Raw genomic sequence first — 14,713 nt, 5'->3', positions numbered from 1 at the left:
GTGTGTCGAAGAGTGATCGGTATTCTTTGTGAATTATTCAAGCAAAACATCCAGACCGAGATGTAGAAAATAAAAAACAGTAAAAAAAATTGCACAGGAAATAAAATAAACAGAAGCCAATGGATTCAAATTTCAAGAGGAGAGAATTCACCTAAACATTAGGAAGAACTTCTCTATTTCAAGAGCTGTTAGACAGTAGAATGGATTGTCTTGGAGGGTGGTGGGTTCTCTATTTTTGGATGTCTTTGAATGGAGGTTGGATGGATGTTTTCCAAGAGGGCTTTAGCTGAATATTAGCTGAATATTCCTGCATGCCAGGGGTTGGAGTTGGCCCTTGGGGGTCCCTCCCAGTTAAAGACTCTATCTACCCTAGAGAGTAAACTGTAACACCTCTGTTTCAAGCACAGGAGGAGGGAAGACAAACAACCACCCAAAGGGAAGGTATTTTTACCATACATCAAAGGAGTCACAGACAGAATAGGGAAACTGGTGAGGAAACACAACCTTTAAATGGTTTACAAACCGACAAAGAAAGTCCAGCAAATGCTTCGCTCAGCCAAGGACCAGAGAGACCCGTTCACAGCCGCAAGTGTTTAGCGCATACCATGCAGCTGCGGACAAGTCTCCATAGGGACCCCCAAATGCAGTGTGCAAACAAGAATCAAGGAACACGAGAGACACTGCAGACTGGGCCAGCCAGAAAAATCAGCCGTTGCCGAACATGCCACAAACCATCCTGGGCATAAAATACTGTTTGAAAACACTGAAGTTCTGGACCATGCCAACCACTACCATGTCAGGATGCAAAGGGAAGCCATTGAAATCCACAAACACCTGGACAATTTTAACCGGAAAGAAGAAACCCTTAAAGTGAACAACATTTGGCTACCAGTCCTGAAAGATAGCAAAGTAAAGACTCAACAAATGCAAATGAGAAATCTCCCAGGGTCAGGGGTTTCCCAGCAGACAATGAGCACGAATCAAGCAGACATTAATCCTCCTCTTTTGCAGACCCTCCCATTCTGAGGCCTGCCATTAGCAACAGAACAAGACACTGCAAATCACTCCTGCATTCCCAGGCTCACACAGTATATACATACCCAACTCCTTTCCAGGCAAGCATTCTCTGAAGATGCCAGCCACAGATGCTGGTGAAATGTCAGGAAGAAACTCTTCTAGAACATGGCCACATAGCCCCCCAACCCCCCAAAAAACTATGGATGCCAGCCATGAAAGCCTTTGACTCCACAAAACTAAACCCTCTTTCTACAATCTTACCTCCTACAACCCTATTTAGACTTGATGAATTCCTCTCTTCCTAACAGCCCTAATTCTACTTCTTACTGGCCCTATCTAATCCTTTTACACAGACTCCTCTTTAGGTTATACCCTTTCCATCATTGTCACCCTCCAACATTCTATTCACTCAAAACTTTTTTAAAGATTGCCATAACCTTTTTAAAAAGATTTCCATAAATTAAGCATTTCTACTCAATCCAACCCCCAAAAGCACAAAACCGTAAGATCCAGCAATCAGAGCAATCACAATAAACTACAATCGCCAAGCAAAGATTGCTGTTTGAAGTAATGGGAAAATGTGATGTTCCTGCAACAAAAGAGGATCCTTGAGGAAAGATCCCAGGGTGCCCCATAACATCCTGCATCTGAGCTGCACATTTACAGCTATCTTTAAAATGACCCCCCCCCCAAAAAAAAGGCTTGTCTTCCCCATTAAAAAAGAACAAAAGAATCCCTTTGCAGTGATGCCACAACAATCCTCCAGACACACAACACAGCAGTGCCTTACGTCAATGTTTCCCAAACTTTGGTCCTCCTGATATTTTGGACATCAGCTCCCAGAATTCCTGACAGTTGACCCAGCTGGCTGGGGCTTCTGGGAAGTGAAGTGCAAAACATCTGGAAGACCAAAGTTTGGGAACCACTGCCTTAGATCTTTTTCGGCTGCCTCCACCCATGCAATCCCTGAGTCCCATGGAATTGTACTGTGCATGTTGTTGACCTGTTGCAGCTTTCAGCTGCTTCTTCCTATGTTTTCACTTCCTTGGTATCCTTGAATGGCTTGAGCGTTGGAGCTTGTCCACCTTACTTTTCTGCAACAGCAAGCCTGAGGTGATGTGGGTTTGTATGCTTCAGATGTTGTGGGAGCAGAGATTGTGGCATGATGCTGTGCAAGGTGTCCACATGCTAAGCTGCACCAGCTTCTCCCAGATGAGAGCGTTGCTTCTTGCTTGATGCTGTAGTGCTCTCTTCCTTACATAAGTGGCCAGAGTGGATAAAGTGAAGATGTGCATTTTATTTACATATGGCCATGCATTTCAGCATATGGCTGTTGTCAGTCTTATGCCATGTCAGAGGTTAGCACAGGGATCCTGAATGTTTAATGAACAAATCAAAGTGCAGCATCTGAGGAAGTAGACCAAGTCTACGAAAGCTTATGCTACAACGTCTTTCGCACAGTTGGTCTCAAAAGTGCAACAAGATCTTTATGCAGACTGATATTCCAGACTAATGTGGTTATGTCTCTGAATTCGAAGTGCTACGTATGACCTATAAAGCTCTATATAGCTTAGGTCCAGACTATCTGAAAGTCTGTGGGGGGATACAGCCTGTGGGACGAGTTATGTGGTAGCGTCCACATGCTCCACGCTGTGACCCTGCCCCATAGCACCATTTTGGCATGCAACCATTTACACAGCACATGCCACGATGACGCCACTGTGGCACAGTGCCCAAAGAGCACAGCACAGAAGGGACGTCATCATGGTGTGCCATCATGCTTATGACGCCCCTTCCAGGATGCTGAAAAGAAGCTGCTTTTTGCGGCTTCTTTTTGTGTCCTGCGGTTGCCGCGGCCCCAATCCAAGGAGGGAAGGGGCGGCTCCATGCTGCCCTTCTGTATAGCCCCTGTATCTCCCAATACAAACCTGCATGAATCCTAAGATCTCCAAGGGAAGGATTTCTCTTGGTCCCACCACCATTAGAGGCTTGCTGAGGACATAGGAGACAGGGCTTTCTCAGGGGTTGCTCCCAATCTCTGGAACTCCCTTTCGCCAGAGGCTAGGCTAGTTTCCTCCCTGCTCTCCTTTTGGCACCAGGCAAAAACACTGCTTTTCAAGTAGGCTTTTAATAGCCCATTGAACCCAGGGAGGCTTCTTACTGGGGTGTTTGCTTTTGTATATTTTCACTTGCGCCATCAGGGTTAGCATCATCAGCAACTCACGGTGTCACCCCGCATTGACCTCCTCCCATTAGGAACACTTTTTGTCCTAATGTTACTCATAAACCATAACTCACATGCATCACTGAATATAATGGTAAGAGGTGGGACATAAACAGCTAGCCAAATTAAAACTAGACCTTTAAATTATATCATATGCACAGCCTAAATGTATTTACAAGTACATAGTTTCATGTGGTTGGTAAGATGTGTTTTTTTAAAAAAAAAATTGAAATAAAGTTATTTTTAAAAAATAAATTAGTTTTTTAAATTTAAAATTGAATTAAAAAAATAAACCTTTGAGTGTCTGTTTTGCTCTCTAACTGTTGTTCACTCACTAACTCTTTGTTCACTCACACCGTCTCTTCAGCTGAGCTCCAGTGTTTTCAAGGGATGTGGGCAAACACCACAACCTGTTTCTGCGAAAGGCAGATGTTTGGGGAGGATAGGCGTCACCCTGCTTATCATGGTGTCGCCTGTTGTGGATTGCACCTCCCTAGCGATGCTCTGTATGTTTTAATGGTTTTATATTTTTAACTTAGTGCCGTCGGCCCTCTGTATTCATGGATTCTGCATCCACAGATTCCACCATCCATGGCTTGCAGCGTCGGCGACAGAAAGCACAGTGTGGAAGAATCCCAGCAACGTCACACTGAGGAGGGAGCAAGCTTGTTTTCTGCTATTCCAGAGACTATGACATGGAACAATGAGTGCAAGCTCCAGGAACAGAGATTCCACGGTAACATTAGGTGGAACTTTGTGACAGTAAGAGCTGTTCGACAGTGGAAGACACTGCCTCGGAGAGTGTAGTGGAGTCTCCTTTTTAGAGGTTTATAAACAGAGGCTGGATGGCCATCTCCCAGGGATGCTTTGATTTAGAGTTCCTGCATGGCAGAAGAGGGTTGGACAAGATGGCCCTTGGGGTCTCTCTTCCAACTCTACAATTCTATGATTCTATGCCCCATTGGATTGCTGTACAGCAGGAATTTGAATCAATGGGTGGTGGAAGTTAAGATAGGTGCCCTCAAGGCATCCCACTCCTACTGAGGCAGAAGTGAGAGGAAGGGACCCACAAGGAGATGACATAGTGGCAGCGGTGGGATCCCGGAGCTATCACAGTGAGCTTCTACAGGTGATCAGGCACTCAAACACTGGTCTCCTGTCATGCTGATCCAACATTCAAACCATGCTGGCCCTTGCTAGCTTTAGCAAACAGCAGAAAAGAACCTGCTCTTTCCTCTCTGTGCTCACTCCATCCTCCTGATGGCTTCAGTGAGAAGATGGAGATGAGGTGACAGATGGGTGGCACGGTGGGGGAAGGAATGCTACAAAAATAGGATCATACATCTTTAACTACGTCCCACAAGCATGTCATGGCTGTACTGCATTTGTGATGCCTGGCCTACCTGGGGGTGGCAAGGGGGGGGGAGACGCCAGAGAAAAAGAGGCCTGCCTTGACATCCTTCCTTACCTGAGAAGCAGCAGCCACAGCAGCAGAACTGGGATGAATATTTCATGGCTGCCCTTGCAGTTTTTGGCAGGCATTGGGCTTGTTTGTTGTCAAGGCTCTTGCTGTTTCCCCACTGGTGCTTGTCCGGTGCTACCTCCACCTGCGTCCTCCACCAGCCAAGTCACCTCCTGAAAGATTGATGGGGCAAGGCAGAAAAAGCCTTTTCCTCCTCTTCCTGCTCCTGCTGCTCCAGGGTAGTGGTGGAGTAACAGAGTAGGGACACAGTGACATTGTGCTTGCGTCGTGTACATTCACGTAGTTACATGGTGGTTGTGTGATACCACCCTTCTGCTGAACACCCACATTGGAACCAAGTGGGTGGAACTACATTCAAAACAGTGTAGCCATCACAAAATAAACATGACACGTGTAATATGAAGTATATGTACAAAGAACAATTTTATGACTCATATACCAAAGTAGTACAGTGGGCTCTTGCATCCACTGAAGTTTGGTTCCAGGAGCACCTGTGGATATCAAAATCCATAGATGCTCAAGTCCTATCATATACAATGGGGAAGTAAAATGGTGTCCTTTATATGAAATGGCAAAATCAATATTAGCTTTTTGGAATTTACATCTTTAAAAAAATTATCCATGAATCCATGGATAAAAAAATCAGTGGAGATGGAAAGCCAACTGTAATGTACAGCCCACAGTTCAGTTTTAAGGAACATGGGACTTTATTGCACAGGCTATTTCCCCATTTGATAATACAAAGCTAGAACAAGAATAAAATTGTGCTGTTTGTATATTATAGAAGAGAATTGTATAAATAAGGAGTTCATACTATACAATTGAAAATTCATTATCATCATGGCCACAGTTCACAAAGAGAGACAGCCATCCCTCAGAAATTATGGAGCTGACTTTTGTACATCCATGCTTCAAAACACACCCCTCCAAAATGTTAAGTGTTGTTCCAAAGAACTCTTAGAAGATCGGTCTTTATTTACATATTGGGAAAAAAGGGGCACAATGTTCCCAATCTTCTTTTCAAAGTTTGAGCTGATATCTCAAGAGCCAAGACCCTACACCAAGGGGGTGTAACTTTATGCCAATGGAGTTGCATTGTGGTTACACAATGCCGCCTTGCAGAGGTGTCATCGAAGGGGTGTGGGCAGTGAGGATCACATTGGGTGACATCCCAGAGGGGGATTGTATACCCGCTGGAGCGGTACAGCCCAGTGGGATGATGTGGCTGCTAGGTGAGTGAGAATAAGCATAACCTCCTTTTCTCATTCACCCAGCAGCCATGCCAGGCCCTGAACAGGCCAACCAGAGGCCACAACCCAGGAGGGGCAGTGCCCAGCATGCCTTCTATTCAGAGTCCAGAGCAGTTTGGTGAGGAGCCATGCCAGATCATGAATGGATGCACCAGAGACCGCAGCTCTGCCCCCCTCAGTAGTGGTCTGACCATGCGCAACTGGTCAACCAGAGGGCAAGTGAGTAGGGCAATGGAAGGGAGGGAGGATAGGGCAGGCCACCCCTCCCCCCCTGCAACCCTTTCTGGGCATCTGCAAGAGGTGACACCAATGTCACTGCTGCCAGCGAATGTTCAATGATATGTACATCTGCAAAGCATGATATATAATATGCATAAGCATCCATGCACATCTGCACATATGTATGCACCTTTAAGTCAAATACTCAATCATGCACAATGGTGCCATATGCACTACTCCCCTCCTGCAACGTTGATTTGAATGCCGCCATTGTACTTATAACAAGAATGTCCACCTGCTTCTGTAGGGGAAACTGACACATGGAATCTGAGAGGATTCCAGCAAATTTCTCCATTTAAGCAATGTGTCAAATTTGACACCACCTGCTGGTAATATTTAGTTCCTGGGAATGAAAGATCTTGGAGAATGGTAGTTCTCCCCAAGAAACTTGGCCAAACTCAGCCGAGGGATTCATTTCTGCATTCACAGGTGTGGAGCTGGGAGCTTGCCTATCCATATGGGAGTTGCTTTGTTGGCTCCAGTCCCTTTGCTGCTTGGAGGAAGGTGCCGAGTCAGCTCCCGCTTGCACATCTGCAGTGGAGGAGGCACTGCATGATGCTGATATTAATCAATGCTTTCCCAACATACTGTTGGCAGCTGCCCTGGGCTTGCAGCTGGGACAGATTCTTGGGAAATGAAGAGCTGCCTTGAGGTGCTGCCTAGAGTTTTTCCAGACCATGCAATTTCATTTGTCCACAAACATGTCCAGAAGAGTGGGCAGCACTGCTTGGTGGAAGAGCTGGAGCTTTGGGAGAAAAATAAAAGGAAGCTTCAGAGTTCAGTTCCAAGGATTTTACATTGATGGAGTAGCAGAGACTTCAGAGACTTGTTATTACTCATGGCTGGACTCCATATGGACTTTCATGCACATAAGTTGCTTTGAGTTCACCACTGAGTAAGTGGAGTTAGCCAGTGCCAATGGATAAACATTCCATTGGTCTCATCCTTGGGTAGGAATTTACAAAGCTCCACACATTTATTCATACATTTGATGGAAAGAAGTTACAATTTAAGAAGTCCGATATTGAGAGGGGAGGGGGGAAAGAAAACAATGTTTTTGTTTTGTTTTATTTTTTATTTTTATTGAAACTAAAATTCATACAATGAATATTATACAATACATAATTCTGTATAGATATATTTTCTACATTCCATTACAACTTATCTGAATGTTTTAGCACACATTACAGTTAAGACACTACGGTTAAGACTTGGCCTGGCTTTCCCTTGTACATGTAGTTGTACTTTTGGGGGCTATTGCACAATAATAATAATAATAATAATAATAATAATAATAAGTATTTGTATTTTCCTGCTTCTCCCAGGTGGATCGAGGTGGGATTACAATCCAACAATAACAATAAGATACAAGAATAAAACATATAATTTTCAAGCATTAAAACAGTTAAAAACAGTACAGTCAAAAAATTATAAGATATAATATTCTGATCCTGAACAGAAAGTGAATGATGTCTTTACAGAAGATTGGGTGGATAGGCTTGCCGGACGAGATCCGTCTTAATGGCCCTCTTGAAACCCTCCAAGGAGGTAATAAGACGGACCTCTTCCGGGAGGTTGTTCCATAGTTTAGGAGCCACTGAAGTAAAGGTTCTTTGAGAAGTTGAAACCAGTCTGGATGGATGTACTTCCAACAGATTTTTCCTGGAAGTACAATACCTGGAGTCTGTTCCCTGTCGCACAAGTAGAGCTCTACAAGGGAAAGTGTTTCCCTTGCAGTTCATGAATGATGCAAGATTATTAGCCAGTGCTTGATTCGCTAGGATTGTGGAAACAGTCACTGTGCATTACTCCTCTCTTGGGATCAGCCACGGAAACCCACTGGATGAGCTCAGGGGAGTCACACACTCTCAGCCCCTTGTGACAGGCCCACCTTAGGGTCACCATAAGTTGGAAATGACTTGAAGGCACATAGTAACATCAGCAGCAACAACAAAAAGTACCAATAGGATTCTGGCCAAGGTTTCCTTAAGGACCAGAAATTGCTTGAGTCCTTCAATAAATTGACCCTCTTCTCAAACAAACAAACAAACAAACAAGCTTCATTTACATACCGCTTCATATCGCCTAAGCAGTGTCTAAGCGGTTTATAACTGTAAGCTAATTTGCCCCCAACAATCTGGGTACTCATTTTAGCCACCTCCTCGGAAGGATGCAAGCCTGAGTCAAACTTGAGCCCTTTTGCTGGTCTTGAACTCGCAACCTTATGGTTTTGAGTGAGTGGCTGCAGTACAGGCATTTAACCAGTGCGCCACCAGGGCTCCTGGTCTCATGGTCACTTAGAAGAGCCAGATGGATGTAATGGTTTGAATGTTGAGAGTTGTTGTTGTTAACTGTCCTTGAGTCGACCCAAACCATGGTGACCTTGTGAATGAGACACCTCCATGCCGGCTGGTCCTCCACTGCTCTGCTCAGGTCCTGCAGGCTGGTGGCCATGGCCTCCTGGATTGAATCTGTCCATCTGGTATGGCGCCTTCCTCTCTTTCATACTACCTTCTACCTTTCTGAACATCATTGTCTTTTCCAATGAGTCATGAATTCTCATGAAGTGGCTGAAGTACAACAGCCTCAATTTAGCCATCATGGCTTCCAGGGAGAGATCATGTTTGTGAAGTCAACAGCTTTCATGGCTGGCATCCAAAGTTTTTTGTGGGTTTTTGTGCTATGTGGGCAAGTTCTAGAAGAGTTTATTCCTGACATTTTGCCAGTATCTGTGGCTGGGATCTTTATCTTCTTCTCTGAAGATGCCAGCCACAGATGCTGGCGAAACATCAGGAATAAACTCTTCTAGAAAATGGCCACAGAGCCCGAAAAACCCACAAAAAACTACCCACTTGTTTGGCTTTCCTCATCCACTCTTCTCCAGCACCGCATCTCCAAAGAGCTGGGTTTTTTTCTGACTGATTTTCTTCACTGTTCACCTCTCACATTCGTATATAGAAATGCGGAATACAATGACATGGACAATCTTAACTTTACTACAGTTGGCCCTCCACATCCACAGATTCTTTATCCATCACTGTATCCATCCACGACTTGAAAATATTCAAATCAATATAAATTCCAAAAGGCAAACCTTTGAATTTACATAAGGGACACTGTTTTACTATGCCACTGAATTTAATGGAATTGAGCATCCAAGGATTTTGGTATCCAGGGGTGTCAGGGAACCAAACCCCAGTGGATACCAAAGGCCCACTGTATTTAATGATATATCATGACCCTTCAGGATCTTGTCTAGTTCCTTCAAAGCTGCCCTTCCAAGTCCAAATCTTTTTCTGACTTCTTGAGTGAGTCTCCATTCAGAATAATGACTGAACCAAGATGACCTGTCTTCAGTTTTATATCTTTGCACTTTAGGAGATTAGTTATGAACGAACTAGACACTCTTCCCAGTCCTAATTTTCTTCTTTGGGAGACCAGGACTGTGGGAGACCAGGGTTCAAATCCTCACTCAGTCATGGAAATCCAATGGGTGATCTTCGGGAAATCACACTCTCTCAGCCTGAGAGAAAGGCAACTGCAGACCCCCTCAGAAGAACCCTAGGAAGGGTATCATTGTGCAGTGGGTTAAGTGTTGGAGTGGGACTCCTGAAGTCCTGCACTCAGCTATGGACACCCCCAGGTGACCTTGGACATGTCACACTCCCTCAGCCTCAGAGGCAAGCAATGGAAAACCTCCTCTGAAGAAATATTTCCTATTTCTCAGGAAATAGGTTGAGCTTAGGGTTGCCATCAGCTGGAAACAGCAACAATTTCTAAGGGAGCATGGAAGGCTTGAGGTAAAGGAGTAGAAGCATCTCCTCTGCCTTTTCCTGGTCTTGCATTGCCTGGGAAGTTCCATTCCTCTGGACACTTGCTATCTTGGGAGAGAGTTGCATTGAGAAAAACTACACACCTGTCCACCCACCACCTGAACATGTGTGCATAAATCACCTCTCTTTTGTGGAGCGGCATAATGAGTGATCACTCATTCTCTTTGATGGCGTCTCTGTTGCTGATACTTTTTCATGTTTTCACCATGTCTGCAGATTCCTCTTTTTTTCCTGTTTTACAAAAGGGAACTTTGAACCAGCAGCAGCAACCTGGAGGTCCCGTCCAGTTCTGTGATGTTGTGTCTGTCAGCATCTCTGACATCTGTCCCCCACTTTGTGAGCTGAAAGAGAGGCCAACCTGACTCCACCTTGATAGTTCGCCACAAAACTGACATTGGATCCTTTTCACACCCAGGCTGTATCTCCACTGCAGAATCAATGCAGTTTGATATTGCATTAACTGCATGGCTCAATGCTGTAGAATTCTGGGATTTGTAGTTTTGTGAGAGAGTCAGCCTTCTCTGTCAGAGAGCTCTGGTACCACAACAAAATACAAATCCCGGGTTTCCATTGGATGGAGCCGTGACAGTTAAAGCAGTGCCAAACTGCATTAATTCTGCAGTGTGGCAGCAGCCCAGAGTCAAAATACTGACCTAAATCAATTTTTTTGATTTAAATAATGATCACTAATTAAACAGACACAAATCCTCTTTGCATATCCTCCCACCCTGAGGCCTTGCCATTCAACAACAGAACAATACACAGCTTAACATAGAAATCGCTCCTCCCAACTCAGGGTCACTCAGTAGATATATACCCCACTCACTCTCATGCCAGCAATCTCTAAAGATGCCAGCCACAGATGCTGGCAAAACATTAGGAATAAACTCTTCTAGAACATGGCCACATAGCCTGAAAAACCCACAAAAAACTATGGATGCCGGCCATGAAAGCCTTCGACTTCACACTAAATCAAATTGTTTGTTTCAACTAGAGTAGTCACAGCACAATTTATATCTGTGTACATCACAAACAGGAATATGGTCATAGTTTCCAAAAATATTTCCTAGAGCAGTCTAAAGGCTGGGGAATGATCTTGGGCTTCCTTGTTTGCTGGTGGAAATTCCCTCTGCTTTGCTTGAGCTACTGATGCCCTCTTGCAAATGCGCCGGAAAGGTTCGGCTCCAAGGAACTGTCAATGTGCCACCTTTTGCCTGTTCCATCTCCGCTCCATCTCCCTCTGTCCCTGCGATGCCTCTGCAAGGCCAGCGCTGGCCTGTGTAACGAAATAATAAAGAATTAATCAAGACAAATCTCTCGGCCGTGTTAATGCTTCACAGAGCCTTAGCCATGGCTGTGGAGTGTTTCAAAAAGCCCTTGTCCCTTATGAAATAATCAGGATGGAGAGACAGTTAGCAGCACGCGGGCAGGCACTTGGATGGCACTTGGGAGGAAACGGTCTGAAAAGGGCTTTCAAAGGCATCGCTCCATCAATCTGGCAGCAAATGGGTCATGCTGTCCTTCTGCCTGCCCCATGTAGGTTTCCCTCCTCCTCCACTCACACACTTAGACTGCAGTTGGTCCACTCTTCCCGCTGCTTCTATCCATAACTTTTATTGTACATTTTCTTCCCTGGTTCTCGTTGCACAACAGTTTAGTCCAGGATGCTCAATAGCTGCTCTATGGCACTAGATGCAGCTCCAAATCCCCCCACATGCCCAACCTAACCTAAAAAGATACAGGTTGGGATATGCACAGTCATAAGTTGTGTGAAACATGCAGAGTGGGTTTTTGTGGGTTTTTCAGGCTATGTGGCCATGTCTGATGTTTTGCCAGATGCTGGCAAAACGTCAGGACTAAACTCTTCTAGAACATAGCCACATAGCCCCCAAAATTCACAAAAATCTATGGATGCTGGCCATGAAAGCCTCTGATTTCTACAATGCAGAGTGGGGGTTTTTTGGACCATGGACAGTGGTGCTATCCAGCTGACAGTGTAAAGAAAGTTGTGTATATGGCATCAAAGTAGATGTCATAGAACGTCATGGAATCATAGAGTTGGGAGAGACCCCCAAAGGTCATGCAGTCTAACACACTTCGGCCATCCAGGAAGACACAAACAAAGCACCCAGACAGATGGCCATCCAGCCTCCATGTAATAACTTCCAAAGAAAGAGACTCCATCACACTCTGAGGGAGTGTGTTCCACTGTCAAATAGCTTGCAGAGTAATATGTGGATTCAATAATGTGTGAATTCAATTCAAGATCTTGACAAGCTGGGCCATGTCCAGAGGGGGACAACTAAAAATGGTGAAAGGTCTGGAAACCATGCCCTATGAGGAACGACTTAGGGAGCTGGGGGTGTTTAGCCTGGAGAAGAGCAGGTTAAGATGTGACATGATAGTCCTTTTGAAATATTTGAAGGGGTGTCATATTGAAGAGGGGGCAAGTTTGTTTTCTGCTACTCTAGATATTAGGATAAGGAGCAATGGATTCAAGCTGCAGGAAATGATATTCCACCTGAAGGGACTGTTCATGGCCTGGGATGTTTCGATCTACTCTTCTTGTCTGAAAGTCCTGAAGGTGTCCAGGAACCATTTGGCAAAGGGAGAGATCTCCAGAAATTCACTGTGGTTTACCAACAGCATCCCACCCAACCTTGTTGCCTCTGGCTTCCCAGGCTCTTCCGTCATTGGGAATCCTGGCCTACCTAGAGAGAGGCATGGTGGTACACTCCACACCAGAAGGCAGATTGACATCCCCCTCAGAATTGTCACCTGGTGTGGTCCGAGCCCCTTGCACCCCCTAGATATAACCTCAGGGACCCTACAGGCCAACAGCCAAGGGGTCAAACAGGAATCCATAGCACCACCTTCTCGGTTCACTCCTCCAGGATGGAAGGAATCCACTGTCTGGGAAAGTGGCCAAATGGCTGATAAGACCAGCTCAGTTCCCAAACAAACAAACCACTGGCTGGCAGAGCCAGGGCAAAGCAATAGACTAAGTCTCTGAGTCTAAGTGCTGAATCACAAGAGGTATCACGAAAAGATTTGTCAAGAAGTCTGAGGTCCAGGGTATCAGATAGGCAGGTCGATAAGGCAGTCCAAAAGTCAAGGGTTCCAGAAAGTCAAGACAGGCCAGCAGTCCAACGGGAATCAGAGCCAGAGTATCTCCCCCAAGAAAGTCAGATAGTCACTGGCAACTAGGCAAACATCCTACAGTTGCTTATATGGGAAGGCTGCATGCATTCAGGTGCATCTGATTGTCAGTACATTTCTGATAGTCTCTGCAACCTTCGAAGGCACTCCCTTTTGGCTTGACACTGACTGAAGGTAGACACACTCTCTTGATCCTCCTCCATGTCCAGAGACTCTGCCACAGGGAGACTTGGCTGCTGAACCTCCTGAGAGGCCACAGACTCTGCTGGAGCGGAGCTAGGGCCGGACTCAGGCTCCACAGCTGCAGACTCAGGTCCCAGAGGCTCTGGCCCATCCCCCAAGTCCTCCTTGTGGGCCTGACATCCACTTTCAACAAGTGTCTCCCATTCTCATCCCAACAATGCATAGTGTAACTCTTCCAGTGGATACTTATGTTACAGTGTAGTGATGTAGATTCTTGGTTATTCATTGGTTTTTAAGGTGCACTGGGAATGCTCTATTACACTTTCATCCAGCTGGTAGCTATTGCCCTCCCTGGACCTTCTGGGTTGGGACTTACACCACGGAGTGTCTTGGCCATATAAATCTGCCGCATGTGGACAAAATCCAGCACAACAATGTTCTTGCACAGCTCTTCCTCATTTCAGTAGGGAAGGAGAGTGCTTGCACAAGAAGGCTTCCTTGGGAGAATGGTGTCCAGACTCACTAGCGAAAAGTGCAAGGTACACTCTGCTTAGGGATTACACATCCAAATACTGAAAAATGTTTGCTTTCAAGAAAGGTTATTAATTTTTTGGGAGGGGAGGATAGCATTCTTGTTTGATTTGACACTTGTCAGCCTGTGCATGGAAACCTGTAGACTCTAGAAAGAAAGAGATAGCGAGCGAGAGAGAGATCCCAAAGACTTCAAGAAACAATGTAGACAGCCTGTGTCTTTAACCCCCCTCCTTTTCTATCTCTCTCTTTCTCTCTGTCTTTCCCCCTCCATCAGAGACACCACCATCTCTCTCTTTCTCTCTGATTTGGAAAAACAACCTGGATTAAGATGCGCTTCCGTTACAAATAAGCAGGCCTCCCGATGGATTTTTGAGAGCTTGCTGACTTGGGCACTTTCATTTCTAAACGCCTCCCTTTCAACAGCTGTTTGAGGGCTTTGACAAGTGCTTTCTTTAAGCAGGAGAAACAAAGTTAAGTGGTGGAGGAGGAGATAAAGAAAGAGAGAGATGCGGCAGTGAAAGGAGAACCATCTTTGTTATTTGTTGGAGGAAGAAGAGGAGAAGGCAGGTGTGGGGGTGTGACGGCAGGCAGACTCTTCTGGACTTCCAGGTGGAGTTGGATTTTATTTGCAATGTAAACCAGGCGATTTTAATGCCAGTGCTGATATGATGGCTTCCCTCCATAAGAAGGCATCAGCAGAGGAATATCCCACGGCTTACTAAATCGATTTGCCTCTATCCGTTTTAAAGCT

Source organism: Sceloporus occidentalis, unplaced genomic scaffold (assembly GCF_023333645.1).
Source record: "Sceloporus occidentalis isolate IW3139 unplaced genomic scaffold, rSceOcc1.0.p SCAF_3, whole genome shotgun sequence".
NCBI lineage: Eukaryota > Metazoa > Chordata > Lepidosauria > Squamata > Phrynosomatidae > Sceloporus > Sceloporus occidentalis.
This window is presented reverse-complemented; position numbering follows the sequence as displayed.